The sequence below is a fragment of the Hippoglossus stenolepis genome, chromosome 7 (assembly GCF_022539355.2).
Source record: "Hippoglossus stenolepis isolate QCI-W04-F060 chromosome 7, HSTE1.2, whole genome shotgun sequence".
In the NCBI taxonomy this organism is placed as follows: Eukaryota; Metazoa; Chordata; class Actinopteri; order Pleuronectiformes; family Pleuronectidae; genus Hippoglossus; species Hippoglossus stenolepis.
The window spans coordinates 19,412,303-19,432,650 of NC_061489.1; positions in this window are offsets into that span (position 1 = coordinate 19,412,303).

The following is a 20,348-nucleotide window of genomic DNA, read 5'->3' on the forward strand; positions in this document are numbered from 1 at the left end:
ATAGGAGGCAATATCCCATATTACTGTGTGGAAATATAATTTACTGCTGGTATGATGCCCTCTTACACACCTCCAGCACTTTACCCTTATCTTTCATTCGCAGCCTTGAAAGTATTCAGGTCTGTTTTCATGTTGTGTTTTTGCTTTTGCTTTAATTGTCCTGTGAGCCCAAGGAAAACGAGGGTAAACTGTTCTCGCTGGACCTTTCTGTAGTGTTTAAATAAATATTAAATGAACGGGTGAATGAAGGACCAATTTGCCCCTCACAAAAATAGTACCTGATATCTAAGTAATAAAAAATTCATGAGAAGTCATTAATTCTGTGCTGCTTATCAGCTGATTGAGATTGAACTCATTAAGAAAGTGGTCAGTCCGTCGAACGACACATATCAAGGGACCGATCATTATTTAATGTTTCATTAACACCGTATCTCAGTCTGTTCTCAACTAACTTATCGTTATCAACTGTGCAGAATATATCCACTGTGTAAGATTTTTAAGATTCACGTTATTGTCATTCAGACCAGACACAAGAGAACAAGTGCTTTATTATGTAGCATCCAGCTCACAGATGTATTTCAGAATGCTTTGTGTTTCCTAAGTAGGTATAAAAACGATCTAAACTATGAGCCACATATGTGATAAAGCAAATTCAGTTTCATTTGATATAATCTTCATCGAAGATAAACCAGGTATGATAAATGCAAGTTTTCTAACTTCACTCTGCACCACAGACTTTTTCTATAAAGCTCTGCACAACTTCCAGCACACAACCAATAAAAAGTGTCAGTATATTATAGAACTGTTTGAGGTGGACTCACTAATGATAAGGAATAAGTAGCTCTGGAGCATAAAGCACTTGTTGAATGAGTAGATGAATAAGATGTAGACAGACGTGAGAATCATTGCACATATTGGAGGAAATTGCACATTCTAATACATTGATAAATGTAACAGACATGGTGCTTTGTAATGAAATGTAAACAGAGAATATATACACATTGATCCTGGATCACAGTTAGTCTATAGTCCACAATGAGAACTCCATCTGCTCAGTATTCAGTGTACCTTATGAGAAAGTGTTACTCATTGTGTCATTATATCACCATTATTAGAACATCACTTTGTTCCCACACTGCAGAGCTGACGGTGCCTTTACAGCACGCTGCCTATTCATCAAACATAACACACATTTAATATTTTATCTTGACACGGGCTGATCTTTGTGACACAGAGTGAAGGACACACCGTTTCAAAGCCACCACCTAAGTTCAGACCTTTTCTTCCGATCATCATCTCAGATCGCACAAAAAGCAAAACCTTAATAGCTTGATAAGATGTTTTGAAGTGATTCCTTTTTATTAAACCCACAATTTCACAACCTGAAAATTTCCACTTCACACTCGGTTAACGGGCTTGGTCAATACCATGTGAGGTGGAACGTTCCGGGTAAAATTGGTCAACCTTCCTGCCTTTAGTGTGGCAGACAACATTTGAGCACATATTAAAGTCTGTCAGATCTGATAGCTGCGGGACCTCGTCAGCTCTTTCCCATTGATATCAATCTTTACAATTACCGTGACATTTTGCTTGGGTAAATCAAGCGACAGGTCTTTCAGAAATAGTGTTGTGTCAGCAGCAGTGTTGAGCATCCTGGGACCCTCATTCCCCTGATAGCATTCAGCGCCAGGCTGGTGCTTTGACACCCACAGAATAGAATAAACAGCAATTTAGTCTGGAGTGCATACAAGATACTGGCAGATTAGAGCAGAGGTTGATGGGAGCAGCTGTAGCAAACCAGGAGGAGTCGCAGAATAAACATTTACTCTATCATCTTCATGCTCCAGGTGCCGATATCTGTGATAGGAATTTTTCCTCTTTTGTATTTGTCATTTTTGCAAACACAGACTGAGACCGACAGCGAGGCCCATTACAAATCCAATAGACTAAAGTTGGATGCTGTGTTGTTTTTTTATATGAAAAGAACAGTTTTCCATCAGACAGCGATAGTTCTGCTCAAAATGACTTGATTGCTTCCCCAAAAATATATATTGCTCTATTTTGCAGTGGCCATCTGGAAAAAAGCTGTTCCTTGTTTGCTCTTTTTCTTTTTTTTTTTACTCTTAAGCCAGCCTCTAAAGCTTCGTCGAGCTTCTGTCACTCACAGAGAGAGCTGTGGTGGAAACCCACTCGTTTCCCACATCCACATCCACATTCATTAACAGCCCCTTCCCACATGAAGGGAGACTGTCACAGCTAAAGCAAAAGAAAATATGCACAAAGAATATGTGGAAGAGAGATAGAAATGCAGAAAAAATGGAAAAATTTAGCAGGACTGAGAATTTATTTGTCTCTCTCCCTCCCACTGTCACACAGGCAGACAAAAAAACACCTCAGCAGATTGAATCCCACTTTGGAGAGCTGGAGCCGGGTCCATGCAGGTCAAACGCGACACCATCCTGTGTGATTTGATTATCCGCCTGCTGCCTCGATGCAGCTACACCACCTCAGTCTTTCATTACCGGGGGGAAGCAGAGAGTCGGAGGCGGCGACGTGCTCATCATGAGGCAGTCACGGATCTCGACTCGGTCTAGACGAGAGATCTGAGAGTCTCCATCCGTCATCTTTTCAGGATCCTCCTCATGCTCTGGTGACGGTGGGAAGTGTACCTCTGCACAGGAAGTGCACGCAGCTCCGTTTCCCAGGAGCCGCTCGGCTCATCAGCAGACTGTGGCGAAGGCCTGACACATACTGTTGATATACTGCTGCAAATTCCTGAGCGCAAAATACTGAGTGAGGCCCAGCTAAGTAGCAGCACGCACAGCTGCTGCTCTTAACGCTTGTCAGAATATACAGTCTCTGGCTTCAGATCAGCGTCACACAGTATTTATCGTTAATAATTATGCTTAGGTACTTTTAAATAAAATAAAAAAGTCACATATACATATTATTCATGCTCTATGCTTCACCATTTTTTTTGTCATTTTGTCTTCATCGGGAGATTGATCGCTTTGGTTGCCCGCAGGTCAGAAAAATAACACATTGATCAAAATGCATTGGCTTTTAACACACAATGTTTATATCAATTAATCCAGACGCTCATCTCTCAGAAAATGGGGTTATTTCATTGTACATGTAAATTTAGCGGCACTCTGGCACTGGTTCCAGCTGTCTGTGCCTGATAGTGAAGGAGGGGACTGTAAACAGTAGTTTTAGGGATAAGTATGCACCATCTCCAAGGAGTACTGGGGAGCAGATGAATAGGAATTTGGATTATGGCGCGGCAAATCTTCCCCAAGTTTATACATTCATTTCCCAAATCTCACCTTGAGAGTAAAGCTACTTGCCGGGGGATTTTCTCAATTTCTTGCTTGATGGAACAGGTGTATTTACTTACATAATTGTATTCCTCATCCAATTTATAATGCGATTAAATATTAATACAATTCCGAGTTTGAAGAGAAGCAGATCTGTGAAAATTATCTAGACAGCAATATTGTGAAATTGTTCTTCTTGCTTTGCAACTTTTTCAATCAGCCATAAATGGAACAGGAGCAGCGAAAGAGAAAATATCTTGCTAATGGTATTTCGCCAAATAAAGCAAGTCTGAATGGAAGATAAAAATAGGCGCAGGTATTTTTTTCACCGCGATGATCAGGACTCATCTCGGCTGAGCTTTGTTTAGTTAGCGGCGGAGCTCTCTGGAGAAACATCGAGTGGTGTAGTCAGAGTGGAACTTTCCCGAATGAGCTTTGAGCCTCAAGTCCCCGGTATCCCAGCGCATGTGCCAGAGAGTCAGACAATAGAGCCAAACACCAGTCATAGCCAAATTGTAATTACCTCTGCACCCTGCAGAAGCAGACCAATTGACTCCTGCAGATGAATGACAACAGGTAAAGGGCAGTGATTAGCCACCAGCCCCAGAAGCTTTGTTTGGTGAAGAGGGAGGAGAAATTCTCTATATAGGGCAGAAGATATGCTTCACTCATTATGCTCTTATTATTCTTTGCAGTTATTATGGGCACAGTCAGTGCTGGAAACTTTGCTCACAGTCGTGCTGCATCCTTATCCCATTAGTGTCTGTTGTTTGTGGACAGCTGTAGCACTGTGATCCATTACTTAATGATTTATTATTGACTGAGAATACCTGTAATATATTTATACTGAATTAGTCCCCACAATATTTCATCTTCTGAGCTCATAGTTGGTCATTAAAAATTTAGGCAGTCACTCACGATGAATGATAATTAAACCGAAATGCATATTTGTTGGTATAAAAGAGAAGATTGAGGATATTTTGTGTGCAGGAAGTGACATGACAAACAACGTCTGACTGATTGTTATTCTGCGCAGTGTCGTGTTCAGCAAACACAAACAAGTGCCTCTTGTAAAGATTCCGGAATTACACGAAAAAGTTGGATTAGTCTGTGAGACAATATCAAAGATAATCTTTCACTTCAACATGTTTATTTTGTCAAATCTCACATTACAGATTTAATGCTGTAAAAACAAACACTCATTTACCGCAGTTTGATAAATTAATGTGAGACAGCGTCCTAATTACAGGTGATGAAAAAAGCTCCAAAATGATTAAACCATGTACTAATGACCTACGCTCATATACGACCTAGACTCATTACATTAGGAAAAATTTGATACTAATACATAACAAAAGAGTAATCAATCTAACTAGTTATTAATAATTTACATGAAGTACAAGTTGAACCCTTTAAACTAAAACTTGCTTTCAAACCCTCCCCCTGCTTGTTGCTGTGTGAGAACCTTTTCTTGTCACTCATTAAATATTAATACAATTAATTACTATCAATAGGAGTGTGATGATTCATTCATTGCATGGAACCATTAATTATGAATTACGCTGCTTCAACTGCATCCGTCTGGAAAAAAATATATAGAAACAGAATGAATCCCTTCAGCAACGATCAATACGAGATCATTCGAAGTGAACAGCTCGTGAGTCATTTTCAAAGTTGCTCTTTCTAATGCTGATGCTGACTTTCCATAGAAATTTTAACGCCAGTAGTTTTGCACTTGAACTTGGGGAGATCACTATAGCAATTACAATCTATTGCAAGATTCATTGTAATGGATTTCCCTCAGATTAACAGCGGTGCACATCCTCAAAGCGCTTATAATTAATATTTTATAATAACAGTGGATGAAATGACTTCTGTATGTGGAATGTAAAAAAGGTCTTTGATAGTGACATCCCCACGGATAATTATAACCTGACTCTGCAGCAGCATATCAGTGAGGGGCTGCAGAAGTGGATCATTTTCCCAGGAGCAGGAGGAGACCAAACCCAGAGGTAAAGGTGGAGTAAATATTGGACCTATGATAATATTGTAGTGTAAGTGCAGGATGTGTAAATAAAGAGATAACAAGTCAGTGCTGAGTTTACAGCAGCACAGTTTCTTTGTCTATTCCGTGACCAAAAATCTGTAACAGCAGCCTTTAACAACCAAGTGATATACTCCCTCACTGTTGTTAATGAAACGTTTATATGTTTTACTGCAACAGCGACTGCCGACGTCAATACCATGTTTACATTGCAGGTTAACATCACACTTATCAGACTGTATAAAGTTGAATTAACTTAACGGTTTGTCTTGAATTTATTTTATGTAGACTAAGAGCAATAAGTTATAATAATATAAGAAACAATCCAGACACCTGAGTTACTAACTTTAAAAGCTTCATGCAGTCATTGGAAGTGCAGCAGCTTTGTGTGAGATGTGGTCAGAGCCATAAACCAATGTGACACAATTGGCACAATGTGTGAAAGTGAGCACTGAACTACTGAAGTGAACAAAGGTTGAAATGGTCTGAAGAGAAAACCTCTGCTGTGATAAAAAACTGTACTTTAAAGCGCTTTGAATGGTCATCAAGACTAGAACAGCGCTATATAAATAGAGACCATTTACCATTAAAGGGGACATAGCATGCAAATTCCACTTTGTTAGTGCTTCTACACGTTAATGTGGGTATCTGGCATGTCTACCAACCCAAAAACTCTGGGAAAAAAACACTCGCGCGTTTTGTTATGGTTCCTCTAAGTCAGAAACGTCATGCTTGAGCGACTCGATTGAGCTTCCTGGGTTTTGTGTCGTAACAAGGCACTGGAAGTCTCCCTACATGGTCTTGGCCCACCCCCCACCATTTATATTGTTTAAAATCATCGGGGGAGAGGGGGAGGGGGGAGCTGGCTCATTAGCATTTAAAGGAACAGGCACTCAAAACAGGTCACTCTGTGGAGGGCTGTTTTATACAGGGTAAAAAGGGTGCTGTTTGAAATGATCCTTGTGGTATTTTGACCAAAGTATGTTACAGACATTTCATTAAGACCCCAAGGAACCATATCAACTTGTGGTAAAAGGGGCATGCTATGTCCCCTTTAATATATCACCATTAAGCCCAATTCATGCTTCTGTGTAGAAGCTAGCACATGTCAAGCCATGATCGAACACGTTGCATTACAGCAGTATGCAGTACTGGCTAATGGGATTTATCTGAGATCTAACTTGGTTACACAGCATGTTGGCGGTCTGTTGTCATTCATTTTGAACAAAAGGCTCCACTGTGAGATAACACATGCAACGAGTGTGCACACAGGATCTTACAACATGCATTAATTGGATTACGCACATGTATTGCAACCTGTATTCTTAATCCCCTGCAGAGGACCCATCTGGATCTCAAGTGCAAGTAAACAACTGCTAGCTAAATGATGCTAATAATCTCCTAGAAACAAAAGTGAAAATAGTACAAGGTGAACAGAACATTAAAGCCTGCAGGGTTTAGGGAAAGCAGAATAAATAGCGGCTGTTCAGAGAGCTCCTGCAAAGGGGCACCATGGGAAGAGGGGAGTGGTTCCTAAGCAACTATTGCTCAGTCGCTGTGGGGATCTGCAGAGGTTGTATTGAAAATTGGCTTTTTACAAAAATTAACCCCCACCGTCTCCAAATGGCTTTCTGTCCTGCGCAGTAAATACATATTAACAAGCACATTGGCTGAATTACAGCTTATTAGAATCAAGCGGTGTTATTCATTTAGTTCTTCATCATCTTGAATTTCCTCTAAAACTGGATGCAGCCAGTGCACATCAGAATAATTCAGCCTTTAGCAGGTAATACTACAGCTTTCCACAAGACATTGTCATTGGGATATTGTCGAAGTGACAAACCCTTTAAATGGGTCTGTTTTTAATAGGTGAAGTTAAAGTTGGATGTTGAGTCAGGTCCCTTGGGGTAAAGTGACGTAAGCGAGACGTGGAGGAGCAGCAAACAGCAGTGGCAGAGATGGATTGACGATGCTGGCTCTGTTGATGAAGCTGTGATGTCTGCTACTGCAGAATTCAAGGGTAAACACACGAGGGGGAACAAACAACTAGGTTTAAATTCGACCTTATTCGGCCTGTCATCTGATCCATCCACCACCTCAGCTGATGGTTGAGTAAATAAGCACAAGGGTGGAAAACAACCGTCAGTGTGTGTCATAGTGTTTTATACACCAGTTCAAAGACACAAATGGAAGTAGGAGACATCTTATGTCGCATGATGCTCATGTTCAGATATATAATATTAATTTGGGTTATTGCTTAAAAAGGTTTACATGTTCCACTGTCCAGAAAACATCACTCTCCTCATACTGTCCATTGCTGCAGCTCCTCCTTTTAGCCTCTGTCTGAAACACATGGTTTTAACTTCCGTCTCTTTAAGGCCCCCCTTCCCGATAAAGCCCAGTCTGCTCTGATTGGTCAGCTAGCCCGCTCTGTTGTGATTGGTCAAACACTTCCAGCACATGTAGGAAATGTCATTCTCTGTTGCTGCTTTACCTGGGGCACCTTCAGGCTTCAAAAGTTTCCAGGTTGAAGGTTGCACACAACGGATTCCTAAGTTCCTAACTGATGTGGCAGCTGCTTCTCTGTGTTCGTGCCAACTGAAGATGGAAAGACAACATTCTAATCTCCACTTATTTTATGGAGTTTTGTAAATGTTGATTTTCACAAACTGTCGTGTTTTTAAAGCATTTAAATAAAATGAAGCAGGCCGGGTGCTTCATTGGTAAAAAGGTGTACTGAACAATCGCTTTAGATAAATGGTGCCATACGAACGCCAAGAACGTCCTTCTGAGCTTTGATGAATGTTTTGCTACATTTGTTCTGGCCTTGTTGGGGGGTGTGCCTGACTAGCTGCTATGTATTAAGCAATCAGCCAGACTACTGAGGAGCAATTTCAGGAACTTCAGTGTTGAAAGGGACCTTTAGTTCAGACCTTGGGCTTTTTAACTTTGCAGACCTTTTAAATGCACAACAACTCATACAACACCCTAGAGGAAATGGAAATGTGAAAAAAGCATAAAATGTTTCCTTCAAAGAGGAATTTTGAGTTCGTAAATTACGTGTCGTTTCATTTTTATGTGAAATCTATTGATCATGGTCCCAATGTATGGTGCTTAGCAATCAATTCATCAAATTTGATTTGTATAGCCGATATTCACAAATCAAAATGTGTCTCATAGGGCTTAACAAGGTGCGACATCCTCTGTACTTAACCCTCAACTAGAGTAAGGAAAAACTACCAAAAAAACTGGGGGGAAAAATACGTAGAAACATCAGCGAGAGACACATGTGAGGCGTAATAACAAAACAAGTTATTTTCCTCATGGATTCCTGGATATTTTAGTTAAAAATGAACGTTCTGCTCGTTGAAGCAGTTTAGAGAATTTTGGGTGAGAGCCAAAACGTTCAGCTCAGCAAGTCATCGCATCCTAACTTACACACTGGAATAAACTCCAAAATCTTGCATCTTGTGTTAACATTACTTTGCCTTTTTTAATGGTTTGGCCTCAGTATTGAGAGAACTGCACTTTTGTACTGTGGACGCTGCGCTTTAGGCTCCGACTGTGGCACAGCCCTTGGCAGCACACTATGATTTTTTTTCTCCCTGCGACGGTTTATGAGAGCATCTGTTGAAAGATTCCGAGCGACGGTGAATGGAAGCATCAGCAGAAACTCTGATTTTGTCCAGCAAAGAGCTTACACCTCAAGCTGCTTATACACACACTTCCACCCTGATCTCCAGCTTGATCAGTACCACAGGTGGTATTTCATCGGCACACCCTCTCTAACACCGCCAGAGCATGCAGTGGGGTCTGGGAGTGTAAATCTATATTTTTTGATTCAAACCAATGGTCATATTTCCTCTGAAAGATCAAATATCATACTATAACAGCCTCTGTGCCGCAGTCACCATGGAGTCACATTTTTCAAGACAAACGTTTTTAAGGTTTTTTTGTGAATTAGGTCAATGCGGGCGACGCTTCTTTTAAAACCTCAGGATATAAAGTGGAAGAAACACCAGACAAATATATAACAAACCTTCATTATCTGCAGTGGGAACAAAATATTCCTATTCATCACTTACTGTGTTAATTATCGTGGTTTGCTTCTACAGACAAGGTATTTTGGAGGCCATGTACTATTAGAAAGGACCTTTACTTTCTGAAAAACCTAATTCAAAGAACTATTTGAATGCACTCATTTTTCTCCCCCTTTCATCACACAAATACGGGGACATTACGCAACTACTTTTTAAATTGAAGATGATTCACTTTATCACTTTCGACTGGGCATGCAGTTTAAAATGGAATAATGGCTCTTCTCGTATTTATGTTCACTTATACTGGAGGTAGGAGATCGCACTTAAGGTTGACGCAGGTGAAAACACCTCATCTAAAGCTCGCTACAGACGTTCAAGGTGTTTTTATTTATTTTACTTGCACTCACTTGAAATCCCAACAAATATAAATAATTTGGAGCCTGCAAGTTCGGAGATACACACAGATCTGAGCTCAACAGAAACAAAAAGTCTGATACTTAATCGTGGATTTTTGTCCCCTCAAATATCAGCAAAATCCAAGAGTATCCGACTGTTACCTGAACTTTTAATTCACACTGGCTATGAATATTTGATCAAAATGACCTTCCTCCAGCTATTACAAGAGGCTAATGCAGTTCAGACGTATCTGTGATGGCACAAGTGGAGTAATAGTAGACGTTGGTGATGAAACAGCTACCAAAAATTCAGTGTTTCTCCAATATCTGAACTGATGCAACACTCTGAGGAAAGAAGAAGCAAGAAAAGACGGTTATTCACACTGATAAAAAAAAGAAGAACATCATTATCTTAGAAACATGAAGTTCCAAGTGAAGATTAGGAGTGAAAAGTTTGGGCACCTACTAAATCAGTGCTGAGTAACAATGACCAACCAAGCCCCTATAGCCCCTTTGGCAGATATCACAGATTGCAAATACTTTCTGTAGCCAGCTAATATTATTTCTCTTTATGATTGAATTCTGAATTTGTACCCTCTTTTCCTTAATACACCAGGTTTGGATGTTTCACAGGAGGAGTTATAGTTGTTTAAAAATCCATTATTTCATTATGAAATACTTGAAAATGTCAATCAATCTGCCAACGATCACATGATGGAGCATAGAGCGTAAATAATTAGTCGATTCATTGGTAAACTGAGCAACAGAAAAATATTTGCAATATTCCTGATGAGTTGTTTCAGTCAATATGAAGTCGCATTTAGTTGCAGCTTCTTTAAAGTAAGTTGTTTCTGAACCACTTCAATCTTATTTGTTGAAATCCTCCTCACATCCTGACAGCCGTTAATGAATAAATAAAAGAAGAAAGAAAGTGCCAGTGTCTGTTGCCCTCGTAGGACTGGAGGTAATACAACCAATCATTTCATTTGGAGCGAATGAAATGATTCACTGCAGGACCAGTAACTGAACTCGCTGCCTGCACGAGGCCTCTCTCCGTGCTCTCAGTGACAGAAGTCTTCAGAAGCCAAGAGACACACAACGCTGAAGCAGTGAAAAGTTGTGTTCTAGCAGTTGTCATGAATGTGTTTTGGGGGCGTGGCTTTCACGAGAGGGCCAATGGGAGGTGGTGGGATGCATCAGATGCAGTATAACCTGCACTTGCTAGATTTTCCAGGATTACCAACCCTAGCTTTAAGGGTTCATAAAATAATTAATAATTAAAATAATAATTCTCTTTCATGTTTGGAAAGGGAGGGTGAGGTTAGGGTTACTCAGCTGCAACATGCAACTACACCACTAGATGTCACTAAATTCTACACACTGAACCTTTAATACGAGGATTTAAGCTTTGTCTCTGTTTGTTTTGTACGATTGTGTCATGAATATATTTAGCTTTTGGACTGTGGGTCTGACGCAATTTAACATTTTAGAGACCCCACTCTGCTCCCGGCAGACTTTTTATAGACAAAATGAGAAACTGAGAAAATGCTCAGCAGGTTCAAACTTGAGACTTTGCAGAATTGCTGTATTTGTATAACTGCTAAATAAATGGTTTAAAATTGTATTTAAGACTGACTGAAAATAGGTCATGGTAATAGGGAAATCAAAAATTCACTTATAAATACTGTTGAATATACTTAAGCTGCAGTTCACAGCTTCTTGCCTTGAGGCAGGAAGTTTATTGTCAGTCTTGCCCTCCTCCTCCTCAATTGGTCAAGTTCCCAACTGACACTCGTCACTCTTTTTAATGAAGGATCTGACCCGAGGCTACAGCATCCTGCATCCATAGAGCTGGGGGGAAAAAGCAACAGCTAACACCATAATGCTGATGCTGTCTATGCTTTTGAACGAGGTCGCTCATGCTGCATGTGGAGCTCCGTAAATTTGTTTCTTCCTGCTCTCTGTCATTGTAGTCGTTGCTATGACTTCTCTGGTAGACAGCTGACAGCTCACCGTGCCTGCAGCAGATCGTATGGATCCATACACATAGCAGGACTCACTGGAAAGCCACAAGGTGCTTACGCTTTTATGCACAGAATGATAATGTACAGCACATAAGACACCTGAAAGAAAAAAAAACCTTGAAGTGCTGCTTGTGCCGTAATAGCAGGTGTAACAGCTGCTCTGTAAGTGGTTAATTTCTTACAGCGGTGCAGCAGGAGCACAAAGACGCAGGGGGAACATGGGAGAAGTAACATGCTGCTAATTTATCAGGGAATTTAATCAATCGGAACTAAACTGATTAAACTATATTTTATGCAAAGGGACAAAGGATTTATTTTACAACATTTCCTCACTGAATCGCCTAATCTATAATTTTAATCAACTCATATGTATTTGCTCTTTTAAATGTGCTCATTCAGAAATAGTAATTGCTGTGTAATCACTCTATGATATAATTAGACCATGATTAGCAAGACACTGGCTTCATTTGTTGGCGTTCTTCTCATTTTTTTCCTCCATTTTCTCAGATATTTTTTCACTCTGGCAAATATAGCCGCGTGTCCCAAGAGTCCAACCATCACAACTCTAGTAATTAAAGCTCAACCGCTTTAGTCTTTTCTTACTGTTATCTTGTCAATACTCGACCAGCTCGTAGGTTATTCGTTTGCGTAAAGCCGACCAGAGGTTTTTCTTTCGAAGTCGACATGACAGTGAGGCTGTTTAAGTCGCCAGTGACGTCTTCATGGGAACTGTCAGCAACTTCAGTACCATCCATCACATTGTCAAAAACTTAGTATTGAAATCGACTCACCTCGCGCCTCCCAATCCTTCCACAGTACATCTGAAATACTCTCCTGAGACCCAATTTTCCGACCGCATCCCTGCACCTTCTCGTTTGAGTTATTTCCTGTGTGAGCAACCCATCACACTGGACAATACCAAAGAAAGACATTCTTTAAATGATGAAACTCCAACACACAGGAAGGCGAGGGTGTTTGAAAGATTCAATCAAATTAATAGTATCCCTCTGCCTTTATGATCAATATCACCATGACATGATATATTCACTGTAAGATTTGGCAGGAAATCAGAGCTACTTTAAAAGAAATGGAAAAAATTAAGTAAGAACGGAAAATAACAGACAGTAATTGAAGTATTTGAGTTTTGAAGAGGCTGGAGATTTAGTTTGCAAACACTTAATTTATGTTGCACACTCGACACAAGTCTACTTATTTTTCCCCTCTAAAGAAACTTGTACATTTTGCTGGGGTCATGTGTTAATGCCCTGACCAACAAAATAATGATGAAAATTTAGACAAGAGCAGCAGAGAATTTTCATTTTCCTGCAGATACCATCATTAGCTGCTGGAGTCACTGCTCGATGTTTACCCTCTGAGGTGCGGCTGGAATGAGTTACAGTAATTGATTGGACATGTGGAGGTGGATTGAGTGTGGAGTTGCTCACATTTCTGACTGATGTCCTTGTTAGAATACGTCTCCCTCCTCCCTCTTCTCCAGAGCGTCTCTGTCTCGCAGCTTCACGGAGGCGGCTCCTTAACGTATGACCATTGTCTAGAGGTCACTGTGGATGTCCGAGTCATGTGGAGGGAGCTCGTCATGCAGAGCGCTGCAAGCTTCAGGGAGTAATCACAAGCCTCCAGCTTCCCCCATCAACATTCTTTGCTGCCCTCAGGCCAACAAACCAGATTTTTCATGTCAGCTGGCACACACCTTCAGCCCATAAGTAGCTGTTTGACTTTCACAAGTCTCGCATCTTCCAAGCATGCACACTCCCAGGCAAGGTTGCCATATCCTTGGTCGATAATTATATGCCAGTTATAAGTGTCCACTTGCGCATGCAGATGGGCCGGGCTCCTTAAGAATCCAGGTAGCAGGTTGAACCTATCTACAAAGACTATTTATCATTCCCTAAGGGCGCAGCCCCCACATAGTAATAATAATTTCAAATATTTCTCATTAGTTTTGTTCTCCCCCCCCCCCAAACACACACCCACACACACACACTCACACACACATACAAGACCTGCCAACAACTCCAGAGGAAAAATGTAAATACTGACAACTTTTTCAAATTAAATTTCCATTGCTTTATTCTGTGTTGAATAATGCTATTATTTGTTTTCAAGACGACGACCCTGCACAAAGAGAGGAAGTCAAATCGTTGCAAAAAGGGCAGAAACAAATTTTTCTGCTTCTGTGAAATGTTTTTTAAATGACATACAGGCAGTATTGCTTCCTGAATTCCTTAAGCCTTTTAGTTCTTTTAAATGTTTTATGATGACAAACACAAAACACACATTACATACAGTCAGGAGTAACGCTGGATTCTAAATATAATTATCTGTACGTTAACATTTGTAAATTTTTCACCATCTTCTCTTTTTGTGCAAAAGGCTTAATGGCCATTTGGAGATAAAAATCAAAGTAAATGATCCTTTAACGCCGGCTGATTGCACCAAATCCTGATTGTAGCTCATTACTGCTTAAGTACCTCATGTGAAGTGACAGTGATTGTCATTTGTAATACATGACACGTGATTAACTTAGTAGTGGCAGGCATTTATGGACAGTAGCTACTGGCTGTGACGTTGGTGGAAGACTCAAATGGAGGTGCTGTGGTTATGTGATGGCTTATGGTTACAAACACATTTATACATATACAGAGTATGTGTATTTTGAAATACTGAAAATGTCAGTACGTCTTGCATATTGCAGCGTGCAGTGAGTGTGGTTTGAAACATGATAATTTAAGACAATCGCTTGTAGTTTTCACCTCTTATGATATAATATTTAAACAACAAGGATTCTCATTTTGTTAGTATTAATATCAAACTGTATTACCGTGGCAACGAAATTAACAAAGTGAACCAGTTCATTAATTTCCTCCATTCAAGTGAAAAGACAATGTCAACGCCTATGTCAGACGCACGTCCATCTACAAACCAATCAATGTCAAGTAGAGGTAGATCAGCCCACATAGATGATGACCACATGACGTACGTATGTCATACTAAAGTCTTTAGTCTGCTCCCTAAATTACAACATTTAACCAAAATTAACAGGATCAAATGTAAACAGAATAAAGTGACATCACGTCGTGCCACTTTGTTGCTAATCTCTGTTCTCCTGCATCGAGTGTAAACTGCTTCTGCTAAAGACATGTTGGTTCTCCTTCTTCCAGCAGTTTATTTTTCCACCACACAGACCTCTTCATTCTCAGGTGATGAGCAGCCGTTTCACATGCTGTAAATACATTAACAAAGTCTTAATAGCTGTGATGTTTTTGTTGATTGACTTTCTGTCTGATGAGAATGTGAGAAGACGCAGAGGGAGTGTTGTCTCCCTTCATTACAACCACCAGGGCCCAGCTGCAGCGGCAGCTGCAGCGCGTGTCAACACCTGGCGGAGGAGGGACAGGATATATACATCGCCAGGCTCCATCTTAGCTCTGAAACTTTATTTTGATAAGTGTTACAGGAGTGAAAAACATGTAAACACCTGCAAATGTCAACAGTTCACACCAATTTGGTGTCTGTTAATTAAAAGATGCTGATTGTTGATTTTCACTCATTCTGGAGAATTTGATGACTAAACAAACGCATGGTTCAACACCACCTGGAACAGCCACGCTTTCAGGAAAATCCTAATTGAAACAACGCTCCGACGGGGAGATTGGCAGCTCAGTGTATGAGTGGTGACACCAGTATTATGGACAGAAGACTGTGGGGCTATGAGGCAAAATGTGCACTGTGGAGAACCAGTCAGAGACTTCATCCAACGGCCAGAATACAACTATCACACTTGGAAGCCCCACGAAATAGTCATTACAAAGTTCAGCACCGTCAGCAGATCTCGGCAGAACTTTGTAGCTCAGTGCTGGCAGCCGACCTGATACCAATATTCAGAGGAGGTTAACCATTGGCTTCCCTCGCTAACATGAAAAAGTAAAGAATTGTGACCTCTGCTGTTATGGATATGAAATAAATGATCTTGTGTTGGGCAATTATTAGCAATATAGTTTGGTCCTGACACAGCTGAGTTAGAAGCTGATTATGTTTTAGAGTCGGTTGTTTCTTATCCCAGGAGGAAAAGTCGGCTTGCTGTGATTAATGATAATAATACATACATACGACAACAACTACTACTGCCTGCTTGCACTTCTGCTATTCTCACCAAATTACTGTTTCAACACTATATTTATGTGCCTTACTTCATACTATTATGGGTTTGTTTTCTGCCACAGAGACAGTAGATATATAGATAATGTTGATAGGAGGAGAGGAAAGGGGGAGGACATGCGTACGGTTCCCAGCTCTAATCAAACACAGGGCATTAAGGTGGTGTTTATCTTAAACAGCTAAGTTAGATGTCTTGGTTTTATTTATGTGGAACTCAGCTGTGGTTCCTACTGAAGATGTAGATCTTTAAAACCCGGTCACAAATATATACTGTCACTTCAAAGACATGCAAAACAAAATCTTGAATAAACTGGTTTTATTTAAAAAAAATTTTTTAACAATGTTGGACCTCTACGTCACAGAAGAATAAAGTATATTAGGTTGTATCACTATAATTTTACATGTTAGCAGGAGAAGCCGTTTGTGTCATTCCATGGAGTTTGAGACGATGTGAAAAATACGGAAGATAACTCTGAAAGTTCTCTGTGAGTGAAAGTTATTATTACCATGAGAAATGCAAAACATGAACTCGTTTTCCCGCTGCTCAATTTTATCTCTATTAAGTGTCACAATAATGTGGTGTGTATGAATGTGGGCAATTACGTGTGGGTGCGAAAAAGCTCGGTGAATATGGAACAGGTGCAGGTGAACTCAATCATGGCCATCCATCTGGTTTTCTGGGTCATCGTGGGTGTGACGAGGATAAGGAAAATATTTCCCCCCACCTGCAGCTGAGTTTTATTAGAAGGAGAAGCCGTATAAACCGGAGTGGAGCAGACTTCAGCCTCCCCTTCACGAGCCTGTCACACAGGACACATCATCTGTGCTGCATCATTGCTGTGATCCTTCATGTAACATTGACCATCTGAAGGGTAGTTTAAAGCCCGGCGCTTGTAATCCTGAGAAGTTTCTTTCTGGTTGCATCACTCCTGATCTCACCTCTGAGCGCAGCCACAGGACGTACTGTGTTTTGTGATACTTACAGCCCACCTTTGATGCTTTGCACCTTTTTTCATCTCCCATAATGATTAGAACTAAAGCTGGATATATTTGAAATGTGGATTTGTTCTCTGAAAGTAATTAGGAGGTGACGTCCGCAAGAACTCATAAAAGGCATTGGCACAATGGTGGTAGCCATAGAAACCTTATGGCTGGAGTGGCCCTCAGGGAGACGTGCCTTAATAATATATTGGCCAAGCAGAGAAGGCAAATATAATCTCACTCTATAGAAATGCCAGTCAATGATTGGATATGACTGGATTCCTTTTGAGACGGTGGACATATAACGGCACATATGCTGGTAAAAATGAATTAACCACTGCAGTTTGGATGAAAAATACCCACAGGTGAAAGTAATATCACCTCTAGAACATCAACTTTAAGATGGTATAAATAAATTCTACAGCCAATCTGTTCCAGAAATTAGGATTGAAATTTCAAATTAGAACTGGAAATAGCATGAAAGTGGTATATTCATTTTTTGTGGCTGAGAACACAACACTATCTCTCTGTGGGCAGCAACGACTGCAGCACATGGAATTGCCTGGCAACCAGCAGTATGTATTGTGCTCCATGCTTTTCTAACCATTGCAAAATGGGCTTTAAAATCTGAATGATAAATTAAACATATTTTCAGCGTTTTTCAAAGTGCGGTTCAGATCCTCAGGCTGATACACTGCAGGGGAATTGACACATGAGTGGGGGAGGTCAGGGTCAGATTTGAGTGAATCACATCGACAGGCCTCGACACATTTATAGATATTATAATGCAAATTATTGTCAACCTTTAAAGCGACCGCCATCATTGTTATTGGCTGGATTTGAAGCTGTCTATGAAAATGTGCAGATGAAACCTTATTCCGTTATTGACTTTTTTCAATATTTAATATGACAGCACAAATTACTGTAAGGACTGGCAACACAGTTTTTACACACACTGCTGCAACTGTTGTGTTGCTCAACAAGTTGTTGAGTTGCTCCATAGAACAGAGGATATAAATGCTACGTCTTGTTATGCGGACTACACAGTGGTAATATGCAATCAGACCTGATTCGAAGCATGTGATATTGTGGCATAGATTGTAAATGAAGATGCATCTCCACTTCCTCCACTGTTAAAAAAAGGAAGCTAAAATATCCCCGATACGCTTGCAAATACATTGATGTGAACGGAGCTGCATAAAATGACAGAAATCATTATTCAACATAAACCTTTTAGTTTGGTCCATGTCCCATCCACTAACATGGAGGAGATAGGGTATATGAGTGAAGTTCAAACAATTTCTACATCTTCCATTTATTAGTTAGTCAATAATCTCATATTGCTGATGTTGTCTTCATACAGTACATTGCTATTTCCTGTTTCATACTATTCCTGGTCACTGTATTTGAATCAGTGGATAATGGGCCAGTAACACTCCTCTGAGGTTGTATTTACTTTTCCACTTATTCCTGTTTACTTTGTGGCCTCATGCCAGATAATTCGTTTTCTTAACTTTCTTCCTCAAGTGACTTTTTAAAATTTACTTTAAAGTTAAGTTCCGTCTTTGCAACCAAATGGAAGGAGATCTGAGGCACGGCTGAAATGTACACGGCATTAAGGGTAATAACTGTTTCTGCTCTGTTCCTTTGTCTTTCTCAAGAATAAAGTGACAATGAAGAATTAATTTGAAAGTGTGAAGTCACGCTGAACAAACAATTGATCCTGATGAGAGATTCTTATTTGCTAATGCAGTTTTGTAATAGAAGATAGTTAGAGGGGCTCGTGAGGATGTCATCTTCCACAGCTCACTTTGATTTGAATGTGTTACTTTTTTCGCTTTGGAATTGATTGTCATTATGTGTCTTTGTCCATTGTAACATTCAATTCTGTGCATAGCTCTCGGGTGCTGGCGCTCCGAGTTGTTACATAATTAGCCTTGGAGTAGTTCAATTTTAGCTTGACACCATAAGAAGCACTGAGCCGGGTGAAAGGACTCTCCAATTTGTCCAATTCCACACTCGTGTGGATTGGAATAATCATCCAGCTACACTTGCTGATTAGCTCTGAACAGCAGCTGGTATTGAACAGCAACACCAAGCAGAAGATGTGTGTTTTTTCTAAACGTCTTTTTATCCTTATTTAAGTCAGACGGGGAAATTGCATGGAAATCCGAGAACAAAGACCAGTGTTTGGAGAAGAGGAACCCAGACTCACTCAGAGGCAGCAGATCACTGGCATTAAAAGTTTAGGCCGAGACTGAACTGGCCGTCATTAGAGAGCATTAGTCTGAGAGAACCCGGGAGATTTCGCCCACTGATCTGCTCAAATTAATCAAAACTGAAATGTTTTCTTACTTCTTAGACGTATAAGTAAACTGTCAGTTAGTTAGATCGTTTAATTACCTCTCTAAATAGAAATGAAATGTTCCTGCTTTTTCCCAAGAGCACTTTAGGATTATAGTAGCGTAAACTCAAAGAAAAGCTAAAAACCTTCTTTAATTTCTATCATCGTAAAACTGAGTAAATATTCTATATATTTTTTTAATTTCCTTTGCAAGACATGACACTATAATATAAGACATCTCATCAACATAGAATAATACAAACAGCAAAGACACATTTAGGGTAGGAGGGATACAAACCGAGCCATTTAATTGATGTGTATTATTTAGAGTATTTTTAGCTTAATTCAATTGTTAAAAATGTGTGCACTTTGTCCCACTGTCTGCTCACTTTCCAAAGTCCTAAAAAAGACATCAACAGTTTTCACATGGAGGTAGACTTCTATTCATCGTGGATCAGGCTGGTTTTCTTTCAGTGAATGAGTATCACTGCTTTGGCTGAGAGGCTGCCCAAGGTTAAAGACACTCGTCGGTAAATGAACACATCACTTCACACTTTTTGACCAAGTAAGTGCAAAATAGGAAAAGCCATGACCAATGAAATGACTCCAGACCGAAAAGCTCCCTGGGTATTTCCCTTAACAGATGAAATGAGAAGTCACTGCTGCCACAGACATGTCAGGACAGTTTGACAGCATCAATATATATGAGCTACATCAGATCTCATATCCAACACTTAGAGCTGGTGAGGGGGACTTTCAAATCCCATTTTCATGTAAATAGGTGATGAAGGTCATCAAGGGCCACCACACAAGCAAAAGCCATTTTCCGACATGATCTGTGGAAAATGTTCTATATGGTTCATGTCAGATTTTACGCATTGTAAGAATGAAGCAGGAGATTGTCTGGATCAGACGTGTTCACAACAACAGGGAAATATCCGGAACAGGTAGGTGAGGGGTGGTGCCTATAAGAGCATGTGGGAGTGAGGATGTGATCAATACATTCCGCTCCAGAAATCATGTG